This window comes from Haliotis cracherodii, unplaced genomic scaffold, assembly GCF_022045235.1.
Source record: "Haliotis cracherodii isolate W230 unplaced genomic scaffold, xgHalCrac1.p SCAF_3, whole genome shotgun sequence".
NCBI lineage: Eukaryota > Metazoa > Mollusca > Gastropoda > Lepetellida > Haliotidae > Haliotis > Haliotis cracherodii.
In genome coordinates this window covers 2,242,527-2,257,867 of record NW_027266286.1, presented here as the reverse complement: position 1 = coordinate 2,257,867, position 15,341 = coordinate 2,242,527, and positions in this window count along the sequence as shown.

Below are 15,341 nucleotides of genomic sequence, written 5' to 3'. Positions count from 1 at the left end.
TGTATAATTGATCTTATTGTTTGCTTGTAGCATATTATTGCGTCCTGAATAAGGCCTATGGAGATTCTCCGTTGACACAATTTACCAATTAGGAAATAGGCATTACGTGTTTTGACATGGACATGTGTAAGCCGGGGGTTTCTGATGGTACTATACTCAATAACAACCTGTAAATCTGACCTCAGGGAAAACAGTTTCAGTTAGGTTTGACTTACGGTGCTGTTACATTTAAGCCTATATGTACCTGGACAACTTTAAGATAGGGTTTTCACAACAAAGTAGTTTAAATTCTTCCTGTGCTTCATGGATATTATACTAGCTTTTCTCGGACCCTCAACTGACCGTGATCCAGTGGTAGGTCGTCCGCCCGGAGAGCGGAAGGTCCGTGGTTCGATCAACGTCCGTGTCATACCAAAAGACCTTAAAAGATGGTACTTGTTTTAACCCTGCCTGGCGCTCGGCATTAAGGAGCTAAAACAAAGACTGGTCGGCTCAGAGTCAGTATACCATGTCTGAGTGGGGTATTCATGTTAAACTGCGGCATGGTATCTCAGTGGGCTAGCACTATAAATCGGCATTAGTCCCGACACACAAACACACGTGCATGCACGTCGCTATATAAGTGCAATAATCTTGGACGCGACGTTACAAGAAACCAGGCCTTGTTTCCTTAGGCAAACTCGGAAATGTATGATTGTGATCGGTCGTGTATAATAACAGAGACATAACCTTTTCTATATTCGATTGTATGCTATACGTTCAGTTCTTCCTTATTTTCAAATCATTACCTAATATTTCTTGATAACAAAGAGAAAAAATGAACCCGGCTTTTTTAATACTAAGTGTATTTTTTATACAATGATTCTGAAACCATTGCTTTACATTGCACACAATTGCTTAACAGCCGATAATGAATAGCGATTCTATTAAGGAAACAGATATATACTAGCGGAAAAAGTAACTGTGCTTCAGATAAAGTGGTGTGAATGTTGTTACTGAAAATATACAAAATAATATTTGGTCAGTTGTCTGATCAATGTTTTAAGTTGACAATTTCCTTGCGAGAACCCATCATGGTAACAAAAGACAGGGAGGCTCGCCCTCTAAGAGCGGTGGTGTAACAACTCTGTTAACAATGTCAATATCGGATGTTACAACCATTTTAGTAGATATCGGCAAGGCAGCGGCGGCACATTACAAGTGGTCAACCGACCTCGAGGTGTACATGGTTTGATGTGCCCTGTGTGTGAGCTAATGTTTAGCTAGTGGAATGTTCAGTTAGTTGTTGCCTATGTACAGTATTCTCAGCTAGTGGAATGTTCAGTTCGTTGTTGTATATGTACAGTATGTTTCGCTAGTGGAATGTTCAGTTCGTTGTTGTTTTTGTGGAGTATGTTTAGCTAGTGGAATGTTCAGTTCGTTGTTGTATAAGTACAGAATGTTTAACTAGTGGAATGTTCATTTCGTTGTTGTCTGTGTACAGTATGTTTAGCTAGTGGAATGTTCAGTTCGTTGTTGTCTATGTACAGAATGTTTAACTAGTGGAATGTTCATTTCGTTGTTGTCTGTGTACAGTATGTTTAGCTAGTGGAATGTTCAGTTCGTTGTTACCTGTGTAGAGAATGTTTAGTTAGTGGAATGTTCAGTTCGTTGTTGTCTGTGTACAGAATGTTTAGCTAGTGGAATGCTCAGTTCGTTGTTGTCTATGTACAGAATGTTTAACTAGTGGAATGTTCAGTTCGTTGTTGTCTGTGTACAGTATGTTTAGCTAGTGGAATGTTCAGTTCGTTGTTACCTGTGTACAGCATGTTTAGCTAGTGGAATGTTCAGTTCTTTGTTGCCTGTGTACAGTATGTTTAGCTAGTTGAATGCTCAGTTCGTTGTTGTCTATGTAAAGTATGTTTAGCTAGTGGAATGCTCAGTTCGTTGTCTATGTACAGAATGTTTAACTAGTGGAATGTTCAGTTCGTTGTTGTCTATGTACAGTATGTTTAGCTAGTGGAATGTTGAGTTCGTTGTTGTCTATGTACAGAATGTTTAGCTGGTGGAATGTTCAGTTCGTTGTTGTCTATGTACAGTATGTTTAGCTAGTGGAATGTTCAGTTCGTTGTTTTCTATGTACAGTATGTTTAACTAGTGGAATGTTCAGTTCGTTGTTGTCTGTGTACAGTATGTTTAGCTAGTGGAATGTTCAGTTCGTTATTGTCTGTGTACAGTATGTTTAACTAGTGGAATGTTCAGTTCGTTGTTGTCTATGTACAGTATGTTTAGATAGTGGAATGCTCAGTTCGTTGTTGTCTGTGTACAGTATGTTTAACTAGTGGAATGCTCAGTTCCTTGTTGCCTATGTACAGAATGTTTAACTAGTTGAATGTTCAGTTCGTTGTTGTCTATGTACAGTATGTTTAGATAGCGGAATGTTCAGTTCGTTGTTGTCTATTTACAGAATGTTTAGCTAGTTGAATGTTCAGTTCGTTGTTGTCTATGTACAGTATGTTCAGCTAGTGGAATGTTCAGTTCGTTGTTGTCTATATACAGAATGTTTAACTTGTGGATTGTTCAGTTCGTTGTTGTAGGTGTACAGTATGTTTAACTAGTGGAATGTTCAGTTCGTTGTTGTCTATGTACAGAATGTTTAGCTAATGGAATGTTCAGTTCGTTGTTGTCTGTGTACAGAATGTTTAGCTAGTGGAATGTTCAGTTCGTTGTTGTCTATGTACAGAATGTTTAACTAGTTGAATGCTCAGTTCGTTGTTGTCTGTGTACAGTATGTTTAGTTGGTGGAATGCTCAGTTCGTTGTTGTCTATGTACAGAATGTTTAGCTAATGGAATGTTCAGTTCGTTGTTGTCTGTGTACAGAATGTTTAGCTAGTGGAATGTTCACTTCGTAATGGTCTATATACAGAATGTTTAACTTGTGGATTGTTCAGTTCGTTGTTGTCTGTTTACAGTATGTTTAACTAGTGGAATGTTCAGTTCGTTGTTGTCTGTGTACAGTATGTTTAGCTAGTGGAATGTTCAGTTCGTTGTTGTCTGTGTACAGTATGTTTAGCTAGTGGAATGTTCAGTTCGTTGTTGTCTGTGTACAGAATGTTTAGCTAGTGGAATGTTCAGTTCGTTCTTGTCTGTGTACAGTAGGTTTAGCTAGTGGAATGTTCAGTTCGTTGTTGTCTGTGTACAGTAGGTTTAGCTAGTGGAATGTTCTGTTCGTTGTTACCTGTGTACAGAATGGTTAGCTAGTGGAATGCTCAGTTCGTTGTTGTCTGTGTACAGAATGTTTAACTAGTGGAATGCTCAGTTCGTTGTTGTCTATGTACAGTATGTTTAGCTAGTGGAATGTTCAGTTCGTTGTTGTCTGTGTACAGTATGTTTAGCTGGTGGAATGTTCAGTTCGTTGTTGTCTATGTACAGAATGTTTAACTAGTGGAATGCTCAGTTCGTTGTTGTCTATGTACAGAATGTTTAGCTGGTGGAATGTTCAGTTCGTTGTTGTATATGTACAGTATGTTTAGCTGGTGGAATGTTCAGTTCGTTTTTGTTTTTGTGGAGTATGTTCAGCTAGTGGAATGCTCAGTTCGTTGTTGTATATGTACAGAATGTTTAGCTAATGGAATGTTCAGTTCGTTGTTGTCTGTGTACAGTATGTTTAGCTAGTGGAATGTTCAGTTCGTTGTTGTCTGTGTACAGTATGTTTATCTAGTGGAATGCTCAGTTCGTTGTTGTCTATGTACAGAATGTTTAACTAGTGGAATGCTCAGTTCGTTGTTGTCTATGTACAGAATGTTCAGCTAGTGGAATGTTCATTTCGTTGTTGTCTATGTAAAGTATGTTTAGCTAATGGAATGTTCAGTTCGTTGTTGTCTGTGTACAGAATGTTTAGCTAATGGAATGTTCAGTTCGTTGTTGCCTGTGTACAGAATGTTTAGCTCGTGGAATGTTCAGTTCGTTGTTGTCTATGTACAGAATGTTTAACTAGTTGAATGTTCAGTTCGTTGTTGTCTATGCACATTATGTTTAGCTAGTGGAATGTTGAGTTCGTTGTTGTCTATGTACAGAATGTTTAACTAGTTGAATGTTCAGTTCGTTGTTGTCTGTGTACAGAATGTTTAGCTAGTGGAATGTTCAGTTCGTTGTTGTCTGTGTACAGAATGTTTAGCTAGTGGAATGTTCAGTTCGTTGTTGTCTATGTAAAGTATGTTTAACTAGTGGAATGTTCAGTTCGTTGTTGTCTATGTACAGAATGTTTAGCTAATGGAATGTTCAGTTCGTTGTTGTCTGTGTACAGAATGTTTAGCTAGTGGAATGTTCAGTTCGTTGTTGTCTATGTACAGAATGTTTAACTAGTTGAATGTTCAGTTCGTTGTTGTCTATGTACATTATGTTCAGCTAGTGGAATGTTCAGTTCGTAATGGTCTATATACAGAATGTTTAACTTGTGGATTCTTCAGTTCGTTGTTGTCTGTGTACAGTATGTTTAGCTAGTGGAATGTTCAGTTCGTTGTTGTCTATGTAAAGTATGTTTAGCTAGTGGAATGTTCAGTTCGTTGTTGTCTATGTACAGAATGTTTAGCTAATGGAATGTTCAGTTCGTTGTTGTCTATGTACAGAATGTTTAGCTAATGGAATGTTCAGTTCGTTGTTTTCTATGTACAGAATGTTTAGCTAGTGAAATGTTGAGTTCGTTCTTGTCTATGTACAAAATGTTTAACTAGTTGAATGTTCAGTTCGTTGTTGTCTGTGTACAGAATGTTTAGCTAGTGGAATGTTCAGTTCGTTGTTTTCTGTGTACAGAATGTTTAGCTAGTGGAATGTTCAGTTCGTTGTTGTCTGTGTACAGAATGTTTAGCTAGTGGAATGTTCAGTTCGTTGTTGTCTGTGTACAGAATGTTTAGCTAGTGGAATGTTCAGTTCGTTGTTGTCTATGTACAGAATGTTTAGCTAATGGAATGTTCAGTTCGTTGTTGTCTGTGTACAGAATGTTTAGCTGGTGGAATGTTCAGTTCGTTGTTGTCTATGTACAGAATGTTTAACTAGTTGAATGTTCAGTTCGTTGTTGTCTATGTAGAGAATGTTCAGCTAGTGGAATGTTCAGTTCGTAATGGTCTTTATACAGAATGTTTAACTTGTGGATTTTTCAGTTCGTTGTTGTCTGTGTACAGTATGTTTAGCTAGTGGAATGTTCAGTTCGTTGTTGTCTATGTAAAGTATGTTTACCTGGTGGAATGTTCTGTTCGTTGTTGTCTATGTACAGAATGTTTAGCTAATGGAATGTTCAGTTCGTTGTTGTCTGTGTACAGAATGTTTAGCTAGTGGAATGTTCAGTTCGTTGTTTTCTATGTACAGAATGTTTAACTAGTTGAATGTTCAGTTCGTTGTTGTCTATATACAGAATGTTTAGCTAGTGGAATGTTCAGTTCGTTGTTGTCTATGTACAGAATGTTTAGCTAATGGAATGTTCAGTTCGTTGTTGTCTGTGTACAGAATGTTTAGCTAGTGGAATGTTCAGTTCGTTGTTGTCTATGTACAGAATGTTTAACTAGTTGAATGTTCAGTTCGTTGTTGTCTATGTACATTATGTTCAGCTAGTGGAATGTTCAGTTCGTAATGGTCTATATACAGAATGTTTAACTTGTGGATTGTTCAGTTCGTTGTTGTCTGTGTACAGTATGTTTAGCTAGTGGAATGTTCAGTTCGTTGTTGTCTATGTAAAGTATGTTTAGCTAGTGGAATGTTCAGTTCGTTGTTGTCTATGTACAGAATGTTTAGCTAATGGAATGTTCAGTTCGTTGTTGTCTGTGTACAGAATGTTTAGCTAGTGGAATGTTCAGTTCGTTGTTTTCTATGTACAGAATGTTTAGCTAGTGAAATGTTGAGTTTGTTCTTGTCTATGTACAGAATGTTTAACTATTTGAATGTTCAGTTCGTTGTTGTCTGTGTACAGAATGTTTAGTTAGTGGAATGTTCAGTTCGTTGTTGTCTGTGTACAGAATGTTTAGCTAGTGGAATGTTCAGTTCGTTGTTGTCTGTGTACAGAATGTTTAGCTAGTGGAATGTTCAGTTCGTTGTTGTCTGTGTACAGAATGTTTAGCTAGTGGAATGTTCAGTTCGTTGTTGTCTATGTACAGAATGTTTAGCTAATGGAATGTTCAGTTCGTTGTTGTCTGTGTACAGAATGTTTAGCTAGTGGAATGTTCAGTTCGTTGTTGTCTATGTACAGAATGTTTAACTAGTTGAATGTTCAGTTCGTTGTTGTCTATGTAGAGAATGTTCAGCTAGTGGAATGTTCAGTTCGTAATGGTCTTTATACAGAATGTTTAACTTGTGGATTGTTCAGTTCGTTGTTGTCTGTGTACAGTATGTTTAGCTAGTGGAATGTTCAGTTCGTTTTTGTCTATGTAAAGTATGTTTAGCTAGTGGAATGTTCTGTTCGTTGTTGTCTATGTACAGAATGTTTAGCTAATGGAATGTTCAGTTCGTTGTTGTCTGTGTACAGAATGTTTAGCTAGTTGAATGTTCAGTTCGTTGTTTTCTATGTACAGAATGTTTAACTAGTTGAATGTTCAGTTCGTTGTTGTCTATATACAGAATGTTTAGCTAGTGGAATGTTCAGTTCGTTGTTGTCTATGTACAGAATGTTTAGCTAATGGAATGTTCAGTTCGTTGTTGTCTGTGTACAGAATGTTTAGCTAGTGGAATGTTCAGTTCGTTGTTGTCTATGTACAGAATGTTTAACTAGTTGAATGTTCAGTTCGTTGTTGTCTATGTACATTATGTTCAGCTAGTGGAATGTTCAGTTCGTAATGGTCTATATACAGAATGTTTAACTTGTGGATTGTTCAGTTCGTTGTTGTCTGTGTACAGTATGTTTAACTAGTGGAATGTTCAGTTCGTTGTTGTCTATGTACAGAATGTTTAACTAGTTGAATGTTCAGTTCGTTGTTGTCTATGTACATTATGTTCAGCTAGTGGAATGTTCAGTTCGTAATGGTCTATATACAGAATGTTTAACTTGTGGATTGTTCAGTTCGTTGTTGTCTGTGTACAGTATGTTTAACTAGTGGAATGTTCAGTTCGTTGTTGTCTGTGTACAGTATGTTTAGCTAGTGGAATGTTCAGTTCGTTGTTGTATATGTACAGAATGTTTAACTAGTGGAATATTCAGTTCTCTGCAATGACAATTGCGGATTTCACATTCAGCGCAAATGTTCAAAAAGCAATCAACACATTCGTTCGATGAACATTAAGATCGTTTTGTCGGTGTTAGTGCGTTCATTTGCGTTAATAACGGGTTTTACCGTTTTAGTTGTATATTTTACTGAACTGTATGGAAGTATGATCGTGTGTTAACCCGATATCCATTCCATGCATTGTGCAATTGTTATGTTTATTACTTTCATGTTTGGCTGGCTTTGCAGAACACTTTATAAAGCTTGATGACTTTCATTGATAATGATGTATTAATATCTCATGTTAAAAATGTAATGTCGTACATGAAAAAAGTCATTGGACAGTCATATTCATCATAACACCTATTTGTAGTATCACATCCTTTTCGCAGGCAGATTCATCATCATGATAAGGAATTTTCATACTGTCACAGCTGATACATATGCTCCATAAATGTGTTCATATCAGATGTGAGCGAACAGGTTCCATTTTACAGAGGAATATCTATTTCGGGAAATCGTGTCCTCTCATTTCCTTCTCTTTTGTGCTCGTGTTGTATGACAAACAGTCACAGTGAGCATGCACAAGGACAAGGATTTAAATACCACTTGATACGCAGTAGCGTGTATTCCCGCACACGTGGTTCAGGCCTTGTTGTGTAAGGGGCACGTGTTCGCGAAGATTTCCTAACTCACATATCTTGACACGAACTTAAGACCGTGTTATGGAACAGGGGTCATAACTATTGTCACCATCGTCCGCTGCATAATCCCCCAAAACGCAGGGTCATCGAGTGGAGAGGGAGAAGAGAGAGAAGGAGTGAGTGAGTGAGTGAGTGAGTTGGGTTTAACGCCGCTTTTAACAGTATTCCAGTTATATCAAGGCGTGGTAGCTTAATGTGGGAGGAAAGCCCGAAGTGATGCAGGTCTCAGACTTTTACCACTTCGGTGAAACCCACGAGCACTGGTATGGTGCTGACAAACCTAGAAACAAGAGAGAGAAGGAGGCGTTGTGGGGCCCCGTGGCTTCATTCATGCTAACATCAAACCATCAGTCGAAGTATTCAACATCCTGGTGAGTGGGATGGTGTACAGATGGTTGTTGATATATCAGAGAAGGTTATCCCTGTGGGGGTTCCGGGGTAATAAAAAGATCCCACCAACCTATACTGGTCGTTGGAGGAGATCGTGTGATCAGGGTCGGTGGTTTGTGTCATCGTACCCCGACGGCGTGGACTGTTGCTCACGATGTCAGTCACGGGATTGCCTGGTCCAGACTCGATTATTTAGCCGTCTTCATATAGCTGGAATATTGCTGAGTGTGGCGTTAAACAACAAACAAACAAACAAGCAATATTCTACCCTGGACCTTCACGGGCCCATTACCTTTCTAACTCATGGAATAAAATGATCTTAGTGCTGGAGTGCAGATTTAACCACACACACAAAAACAACAAAGAGAGTTATATTCATAAAACTGTTCTCTTTGTTTGTTTGTTGTTCACACCGCACTCACAAATATTCTAGCTATATGACAGCGGTCTTTAAATAATCGAGTCTGGACCAGACAATCCAGTGGTTGACATCATGAGCATCGATCCACGCAAATGGGATACGGTGACATACATCAATCAAGTCAGCGAGCCTGACCACCCGATCTCGTTGGTCGACTCTTACAACAATCATAGTCGCCTCTTACGACAAGCATGGGTTGCTGAAGACCTATTCTACCCCCGATCTTCATGGGTCCATTGTATTGAGCACCAATATCAGACATAAACTCGTTTTCGTTTTCAAACAGAGTATGCCTCGCCTGATATTACAACGCACAGCCTCGTATCCCCAGCTAAACATCATCTGTCTTAATGAGTATGAAAGAGATTGAGTGCACCAGGTTTAAAAAATGTTTAGTTGACTATTTCCTTGTATATAGATCTTGACCTTTTTCATGTATACAGTACAAGTTTTTCAGTTTATTTCGGGGAGGTTGAATATTCAGTTTGATTTGTCGTTTATATGATTTACATTAAAATGTTATACAGTAAACTACAGTTATAACGAACTCAAAGGGACTACTATTTTTAGTTCGATATAACCGTAGTTCGTTACAAGCATATGTACAGCATAACTACAGCAAATAGTCGGGACCAAAAAGTTAGTTCGTTATATCCGTCAGTTCGTTATAAGCGTGTTCGTTATAACCGTAGTTTACTGTATATGCAGCTCTAGGCAGCTTAATCTTCATCATTGACTGTTCATATATGATGCATAGCTGGGATTGATCTTTTGTTGTATTTGATAAAAGTACTGTATGAATGCATGCCATATCCTTGCATGGTTTTGTTTGATTACTGTAATACATATTTTTCTATATATTCTTTTAATACAAAACAGTGTTTTACTGCCAGTGACGTGTCATGTTATAATTGGAAGGGAGGGAGACGATAAACTCCATGTTCTTATTTACTTTCAAAACGCTATTAGTTCAAATAATTAGTTCAATACAGCAGGAGAAAATGTTAACATTTATACAAGGAATGTTTATTTATAGTTTTATAGTCCAATGGGGACGCTGGAGAAGTCCAGTGGTTACTGCGTTCGCTCGTCACACCTAAGTCCCAGGTTCAGTTCCCCACATGGGTAAAATGTGTGAGGCCAATTTCTGGTGTCGCCGTGATATTACTGGAATATTGCTACAAGCGGCGTAACACAATACTCACTAACTATAGTCCAGTGAAGTCACAGAAAGTAAAGGTTAATTATTATGGCTGCTTGTTGTTGCCTCCCTTATCAAGCTGGCACGCCGTCATATACAACATAATATGTCCAAAGCGGCGTGAAACCCAACTGACTCACTGACTATTCAAACAAACAAACACAACGTGAGGTTCATTCTTATACTAATTTACTTGATGTTACTTGTACAGACAAATGTCAAGGAGTAATTAATTCAATTCATCACAGGCAGAGTTGTACGTGAACTTCATGATACTTCATGATAATATTTGGAAACTTGTCAGAAGACAGTTCTGTTCAATGTGACACTGGCGATGTTAAACCCAAATCACTCACTAACTACAACTGTTTATATTTCAACGACCTGACAAAATGTTAATTCTCCTACTTGTTGCTATTTCATGAGCGTATGACCTAAATGTGTACACAGTCACGTGCCACCGGTTGTGTCGCGGAAGAAAACTAGGCTCCGTTCCACCAAGCTGTCGTAGCGATAAGGAAACTCGTAATAACCATACTTTTACAAACACTTTGTGGAACGGGACCATGATCCTGAAACGGGAAATAGTAAGTACACCAAGTTAGAATGAAAACGCGAATCAGATTGTGTTGTCGCCAAACGTTTCTTATTTAGTCGTGAGTTGAAGGTGAACACCCCAACTCGCCAGGTCTTGTCATGAGTTCAAGGTGAACACCCCAACTATCCAGGTCTTGTCGTGAGTTAATGGTGAACACCCCAACTCTCCAGGTCTTGTCGTGAGTTAAAGGTGGACACCCCAACTCTCCAGGTCTTGTCGTTAGTTAAAGGTGAACACCCCAACTCTCCAGGTCTTGTCGTGAGTTAATGGTGAACACCCCAACTCTCCAGCTCTTGTGAGTTAAAGGTGAACACCCCAACTCTCCAGTTCTTGTCGTGAGTTAAAAGTGAACGCCCCAACTCCACAGGTCTTGTCGTGAGTTAAAACTGAACACCCCAACTATCCTGGTCTTGTCGTGAGTTAAAAGTGAACACCCCAACTCTCCAGGTCTTGTCGTTAGTTAAAGGTGAACACCCCAACTTTCCGGGTATTGTCGTGAGTTAATGGTGAACACCCCAATTCTCCAGGTCTTGTCGTGAGTTAAAGGTGGAAACCCATACTCTCCAGCTCTTGTCGTTAGTTAAAGGTGAACACCCCAACTCTCCAGGTCTTATCGTGAGTTAATGGTGAACACCCCAACTCTCCAGCTCTTGTGAGTTGAAGGTGAACACCCCAACTCTCCAGTTCTTGTCGTGAGTTAAAAGTGAACACCTGAACTCCCTAGTTCTTGACGTGAGTTAAAAGTGAACACCCCAACTCTCCAGGTCTTGTCGTGACTTAAAGGTGGAAACCCATACTCTCCAGGTCTTGTCGTGAGTTGAAGGTGAACATCCCAACTCTCAAGCTCTTGTCTTGAGTTGAAGGTGAACACCCCAACTATACAGGTCATGTGAGTTAAAGATGAACACCCCAACTCTCCAGGTCTTGTATTGAGTTAAAGGTGAACACCCCAACTCTCCAGGTCTTGTCGTGACTTAATGGTGAACACCCCAACTCTACAGGTCTAGTCGTGAGTTAAAGGTGAACACCCCAACTCTCCAGGTCTTGTTTTGAGTTGAAGGTGAACACCCCGATTCTCCAGGTCTTGTCGTGAATTAATGGTGAACACACCAAATCTCCAGGTCTTGTCGTGAGTTAAAGGTGAAAACCCCAACTCTCCAGGTCTTGTCGTGAGTTGAAGGTGAACATCCCAACTCTGAAGCTCTTGTCTTGAGTTGAAGGTGAACACCAGAACTCTCCAGGTCTTGTGAGTTAAAGATGAACACCCCAACTCTCCAGGTCTTGTAGTGATTTAAAGGTGAACACCCCAACTCTCCATGTCTTGTCGTGACTTAATGGTGAACACCCCAACTCTAAAGGTCTTGTCGTAAATTAAAGGTGAACACCCCAACTCTCCAGGTCTTGTTTTGAGTCAAAGGTGAACACCCCAACTCTCCAGGTCTTGTCGTGAATTAATGGTGAACACCCCAACTCTCCAGGTCTTGTCGTGAGTTGAAGGTGAACACCCAAACTCTCCAGGGCTTGTGAGTTAAAAGTGAACACCCAAACTCTACAGGTCTTGTCTTGAGTTGAAGGTGAACACCCCAACTCCCTAGCTCTTGTCGTGAGTTGACGGTGAACACCCCAACTCTCCAGGGCTTGTCGTGAGTTAAAAGTGAACACCCTAACTCTCCAGGTCTTGTCGTTAGTTAAAGGTGAACACCCCAAATCTCCAGGTCTTGTGAGTTGAAGGTGAACACCCCAACTCTCCAGTTCTTGTCGTAAGTTAAAAGTGAACACCCCAACTTCACAGTTCTTGTCATGAGTTAAAAGTGAACACCCCAACTCCACAGGTCTTGTCGTGAGTTAAAACTGAACACCCCAACTATCCAGGTCTTGTCGTGAGTTAAAAGTGAACACCCCAACTCTCCAGGTCTTGTCGTTAGTTAAAGGTGAACACCCCAACTCTCCAGGTCTTGTCGTGAGTTAATGGTGAACACCCCAACTCTCCAGGTCTTGTCGTGAGTTAAAGGTGGAAACCCATACTCTCCAGGTCTTGTTGTTAGTTAAAGGTGAACACCCCAACTCTCCAGGTCTTGTCGTGAGTTAATGGTGAACACCCCAACTCTCTAGCTCTTGTGAGTTGAAGGTGAACACCCCAACTCTCCAGTTCTTGTCGTGAGTTAAAAGTGAACACCCCAACGCCCCAGTTCTTTTCGTGAGTTAAAAGTGAACACCCCAACTCCACAGGTCTTGTCGTGAGTTAAAACTGAACACCCCAACTCTCCAGCTCTTGTCATGAGTTAAAAGTGAACACCCCAACTCTCCAGGTCTTGTCGTGAGTTAAAGGTGGAAACCTATACTCTCCAGGTCTTGTCGTGAGTTGAAGGTGAACATCCCAACTCTCAAGCTCTTGTCTTGAGTTGAAGGTGAACACCCGAACTCTCCAGGTCGGGTGAGTTAAAGATGAACACCCCAACTCTCTAGGTCTTGTAGTGAGTTAAAGGTGAACACCCCAACTCTCCAGGTCTTGTCGTGACTTAATGGTGAACACCCAAACCCTACAGGTCTTGTCGTGTGTAAAAGGTGAACACCCCAACTCTCCAGGTCTTGTTTTGAGTTAAAGGTGAACACCCCAACTCTCCAGGTCTTGTCGTGAATTAATGGTGAACACCCCAACTCTCCAGGTCTTGTCGTGAGTTAAAGGTGAAAACCCCAACTCTCCAGGTCTTGTGAGTTAAAAGTGAACACCCAAACTCTCCAGGTCTTGTCGTGAGTTGAAGGTGAACACCCCAACGCCCCAGCTCTTGTCGTGAGAGACGACATGCTTAATTAGATTGGTTGTCAGGCTCAGTGACTTGGTTGATTGCCTGTCATCGTAGCCCGGCGATGTGGGACGTTGGTTATTATCAAATACTGGCCTGCTGTAGCGTAAATAATAAACACACAACACATAGAACGTTTTTGTTTGTTGTTTAACAGTGCACTCAGCAATAGTCCAGTTATATGACGGCGGTCTGTAAATAATCGAGTCTGGACCAGACAATCCAGTGATTAACATCATGACCATCGATCAGCGCAATTGGGATCGATGACATGCATCAACCAAGTCAGCGAACCTGACCACCCGATTCCGTTGATCTTTCGACAAGCGTAGTCGCCTTTTACGGCAAGCATGGGTTGCTGAAGACCCATTTTACCCCGGATCTTCACGGGTCTGATGTCTACCTGATGTCATACACTGGGTCTGTACTGCTTCACTCCATGGTACGTGTTGTAGTAGGTCTCATCGTGTCATTATGACGACGTATCAATGTGGAAGAAGGCTGGTGGGGTTTACGTCATTCAGAACAGTCCTCCAAAATACATATTACCATTATAAGTTGTCAACAGTTCTAGAGGGGCATATGGTGTGATGTACTCTGTGTGTGAGCCTATGTACCCCGAGCCGTCAGGTGTGATGTACCCTGTGTGTGAGCCTATGTACCCCTAGCCGTCAGGCTCACACACAGGGTACATCACACCATATGCCCCGAGAACGAATGATCTTACAGACATTCATTCACGCAGGACCTTATATGTCCGCATTTTCACTGTGTTTGTAAACCTCGTAGCAGACGAGGGCGCAAACGAACCGAGTTACTTCCCTTTACCCCATACGCCTGCTAAACATCAGTTAATTTCAACTCATCGATACTTATTCGATATATGCAGGTTACCTATGATGTGTTCCGATTGATTTCTCTGCGGGCTACATGAGTGGGCTATATATAAAATAATTGCCCTCTCCTTAACCAATCAGAGGCTAGTATTTTAATGTAAGGTGGGATCCAAACATATGTCGCTCATACCTTAGGAAAGTTAGTCTCGATGTCATATAACCGGTCTTTGATTCAGTTATATTACAAACAACATTCGCATCTTCATCACTAATTAAAAACCAATTGAGTTTGTTTTGGGTATTTCAGATTGATGTGGGAGAAAAACCTGAGGTGATGCAGGTCTTAGACATTAACCACTTCGGTGAGACTAATGAGCACAGGTAAAGTGCTGACAAATCTAGAAACATAATTCAGGGCGGACCGCGATTCGAACCCATAAGTTTTTCAGCACGTTAAGGTGTGCAACTGTCTGAAGACGACTCAGCTTCCATTACACAATGTCTGAAGACGACTCGGCTTCCATTACACAATGTCTGAAGACGACTTGGCTCCCATTACACAATGTCTGAAGACGACTTGGCTCCCATTACACAATGTCTGAAGACGACTTGGCTCCCATTACACAATGTCTGAAGACGACTTGGCTCCCATTATACAATGTCTGAAGACGACTTGGCTCCCAATACACAATGCCTGAAGACGACTCGGCTTCCATTACACAATGTCTGAAGACGACTTGGCTCCCATTACACAATGTCTGAAGACGACTTGGCTCCCATTACACAATGTCTGAAGACGACTTGGCTCCCATTACACAATGTCTGAAGACGACTTGGCTCCCATTACACAATGTCTGAAGACGACTTGGCTCCCATTATACAATGTCTGAAGACGACTTGGCTCCCATTACACAATGTCTGAAGACGACTCGGCTTCCATTACACAATGTCTGAAGACGACTTGGCTCCCATTACACAATGTCTGAAGACGACTTGGCTCCCATTATACAATGTCTGAAGACGACTTGGCTCCCATTACACAATGTCTGAAGACGACTTGGCTCCCATTACACAATGTCTGAAGACGACTTGGCTCCCATTACACAATGTCTGGAGACCACTTGGCTCCCATTACACAATGTCTGAAGACGACTTGGCTCCCATTACACAATGTCTGAAGACGACTTGGCTCCCATTACACAATGTCTAAAGACGACTTG